A 4229-nucleotide genomic window follows, 5' to 3' on the forward strand; every position below is an offset into this window, starting at 1 on the left:
TCGGCGCAAGGGGAGGCAGCACCCAGGCGCGGATGTCCCCTCTCCTCACCCAGGTGTCCCTGGGGGGACACACCCAGCCCCAGCCGAGCTGCTGAGGCTCCTCGCGGTGTTTGCAGGACCAGGAGCAGGCGGGGAGAGCGGCTCCGTCCCCACGGATTACACACCGCTAATGCCTAATCCATCACGGTAACAACCTTGACTCCCATTAATGTGATAACGCTCTGCGGAATTAAAGCCCGGAGTCGGGAGGGTGAGCAAATCCCACCCATATTAATGGGACTTAAAGGGAAGGAGGGGAGGGATCCGCCGCTCCCATCGATCAACTCCCGTGCGGGAACAAAGCCACGCCGGGGAGGCTCTCCATCCATCGGGATCCTTTGGAAGTGGGAGGGAGCAGCAGCCCCCGGCTGTGCCCGTCCCTGCTGGAGGCACTGGGAGCACTGGGAGCACTGGGAGCCGGCTGCGTCCCTGTAATCGGCTTTGCTGATTAACCTTGTCACCCCACAAAGGCTGGGAATAAAGTTGTAGAGTTTCTTGTAGGGTTTTTTGTCGTTTTTTTTTTTTGGTAAGGTTTTTTTTTTTCTCCCCCTAAACGTGAATATTTCTATCAGCGCTCGCTGCTCTCCCCCGGCACGATGAGGCCTTGCCGGTCTCTCAAAACCCGGATCTGCATCCCACCCTGACCCCTCCGAGCCTCCCTTTTCCTTCCGACCGGGACGGGCAGCTCCAGACAGAGCCCCCTTTGTGCAGGGATGGCTGCGAAGGGACTGTCCCCAACGCCAACCCCCCTGCTCCACAGGAGAATCCAACCTCTCCTTCCCCCAAAACACGGCGCGAGGATGCTGCCCCTGATTTAGGAAGCTCCCAGGCTGTAAATTGGGCTGGAATAAATCCCAAATCCCAAATGAGAGGCCGGGGAGCAGCCTGCTCCTGATAAGTGGGAACGCTCCGGGATGAACCCCACAGGATCCGTGACCCCTATCCCACCCCTCCCTCAAGGACCGAGCTAATTAGCGTGCTCAGGTAATTAGAGGCGGCGTTTCCCGCTGGATGCCGTGGTTCCCAGCCCCGGCAGGCTCTGGGGCAGGGGCTGCGGGAATAAAACCCGGGGAAAGGCCGGGTGGGGGGCTGTGCCTTCCCCTGGCGGAGCGGCTGCGGGGACAAAACCCCTCCGCTGTCACCTGGGGGGGCCGAGCCGCCCTCTGGCACAGCCCTGAGCCCGGGAGGGACAGGGAGAGGAGCGGAGAGAGGATCCCCGTTCTGGGAATTCTGTCCACGAGGTGCCACGAAGACGTGAATTAACCAGGGATCCGGGTGGAACTTATCCAGGGATCCGGGTGGGATTTATCCAGGGATCCAGGCAGGAATTATCCTGACATGAATTATCCAGGGATCCAGGTGGAATTTATCCAGGGATCTGGGTGGGATTTATCCAGGGATCCAGGCAGGATTTATCCAGACATGAATTAACCAGGTGGGATTCACCCAGGGATCCTGACAGGAATTATCCTGACATGAATTATCCAGGGATCCAGGTGGAATTTATCCAGGGATCCAGGCAGGATTTATCCAGGGATCCAGGCAGGATTTATCCAGACATGAATTAACCAGGTGGGATTCACCCAGGGATCCTGACAGGAATTATCCTGACATGAATTATCCAGGAAACCAGGCAGGATTTATCCAGACTTGAATTAACCAGGTGGGATTTACCCAGGGATCCAGGCAGGAATTATCCAGGCATGAATTATGCAGGGATCCAGGTGGGTTTTATCCAGGATCCAGGTAGGAGTTAACCAGGGTTTTTTCCAGGGATCCAGGTGGGTTTTTTCCAGGGATCCAGATGGGTTTTTTCCAAGGATCCAGGTAGGATCCAACAGCCCAGGCAGGATTTTTCCAGGGATCCAGGCAGGAGTTAGCCAGGGATTTATCCAGGGATCCAGGCAGGATTTATCCAGACATTAATTAACCAGGTGGGATTTACCCAGGGATCCTGACAGGAATTATCCTGACATGAATTATCCAGGGATCCGGGTGGTATTTATCCAGGGATCCTGGCAGGATTTATCCAGACTTGAATTAACCAGGTGGGATTTACCCAGGGATCCAGGCAGGAATTATCCTGACATGAATTATCCAGGGATCCGGGTGGAATTTATCCAGGGATCCTGGCAGGATTTATCCAGGGATCCAGGCAGGATTTATCCAGACATGAATTAACCAGGTGGGATTCACCCAGGGATCCAGGCAGGAATTATCCTGACATGAATTATCCAGGGATCCAGGTGGAATTTATCCAGGGATCCAGGCAGGATTTATCCAGACATGAATTAACCAGGTGGGATTCACCCAGGGATCCAGGCAGGAATTATCCTGACATGAATTATCCAGGAAACCAGGCAGGATTTATCCTATCCAGGGATCCGGGTGGGATTTATCCAGGGATCCAGGCAGGATTTATCCAGACATGAATTAACCAGGTGGGATTTACCCAGGGATCCTGACAGGAATTATCCTGACATGAATTATCCAGGGATCCGGGTGGTATTTATCCAGGGATCCTGGCAGGATTTATCCAGACTTGAATTAACCAGGTGGGATTTACCCAGGGATCCAGGCAGGAATTATCCAGGCATGAATTATGCAGGGATCCAGGTGGGTTTTATCCAGGATCCAGGTAGGAGTTAACCAGGGTTTTTTCCAGGGATCCAGGTGGGTTTTTTCCAGGGATCCAGATGGGTTTTTTCCAAGGATCCAGGTAGGATCCAACAGCCCAGGCAGGATTTTTCCAGGGATCCAGGCAGGAGTTAGCCAGGGATTTATCTGGGGATCCAGGCAGGGAACAAGCAGGAATTTGCCCTCCTGAGGAAGAGGCAGAGGGGCCTGGCCATGGCCTGAAGCAGCTCCTGCTGCTGGGATCCCATCGGAGCAGGACGGGGAGGGAGAGCAGCGGGATCAGTGTCCCCGGAATGGATTTGGGGAAATCTGGCTGCAGGTGTAACACCAGAACAGCGAGCCAGCTGTGACCTGGCCAAGTGAGAGATGTCCTGGTCACTGCAGGCTCCACCTCGGGAATGAGGACACCCCCAGCGCTGTGCTCCCCCTCCCCTCCTGCTCCCCAGGCCCTTCCTCGCTGTGATCCCATGGAGCATCCTCCTCCTCCTCGTTCCTGCTTCCCAGGATGGGGCTTGGAGGGTCCTGACCCCAAATCAGGCACAGAGAGAGGGGTGAGGGGTTCCAGCACCCGCTGGGGCTGGGGGATGAGGATGAGGAGGAGGAAGGCTGCATCAGGGCCCTGCAGGGGGGTTGTGACCCCATTCCCACTCCCGGTGTGGGGCAGAGGGGTTGGCACTGGGGAGGATGAGCAGGCTGCTGTGTTGGAGTGTCCCACGGGAATTTTGGGTTCCCTGGGTTGGGGTGCATGGGTGTGACCCCCCCCAAAAAGCCCGCAATGAAGTGGGGAGGGCACAGCACCTGCTGGCTGCCCCTTTTGGGTGGGGTCCTACCCCGTGGCACTGGGTGGCACCTTGTCCCCTTGTCCCCCTCTCTGGTTCCAATGGCTGTCACCCATCCAGGGATGTGTCACCTTGTCCCTGCAGCCCCCCAGTGTCCCTCTGCCAGCCCCAGGGTATCCCCATTTCCCATTCCCAAGGTCATCCCCCACCCAGGGACCCTTTCCCACCCCGCAGCATCCCCCCTTCCCCATCCCACGGTTGTCACCCACCCAGGGATGCAGCCCCTTGTCCCTGCAGCCCCCCGGGTGCCCCCTCCCATCCCCGCAGCCTCCTCCCCTCCCACCCCTCGGATGGAGCAGCGGGGTGCAATTTGGGGAGGCCGGGGGGGGTCTCGCCTTCGGCTCTGCGGCAGCGTCGGAGCCGCGGGGGTCCCGCGGAGGGGACCGGCAGGTGCATCCCAGCGAGCGGGGATGGATGGGGAGGCGGGGATGCAGGATAACGAGCACGGGGAGCCGCGGGTCCGCACGGAGCCCCCCCCGACCCCCGCCCCGGGCGGAAGGGCGGCCCCGGGCCAGAAGCCGGCGGGAGCCCGGCGGAGCCGCCGAGCCCGGAGCGCGCCGCGGAGCCCGGCGGGGATGCGGGAGGCGGCGAGCGGCTGAGGACCCGGCTCCGCGCCGGGCGGAGCACACCCCCCTTCCCTTCGCTTCCAGCCCACCGGATTTGGGATCTACCTGACCGCCTTGGGAATTATTAAATCTTTTTTTATTCTTCCCC

The sequence above is a fragment of the Onychostruthus taczanowskii genome, unplaced genomic scaffold, assembly GCF_017590055.1.
Source record: "Onychostruthus taczanowskii isolate IOZ18803 unplaced genomic scaffold, ASM1759005v1 scaffold84, whole genome shotgun sequence".
NCBI lineage: Eukaryota > Metazoa > Chordata > Aves > Passeriformes > Passeridae > Onychostruthus > Onychostruthus taczanowskii.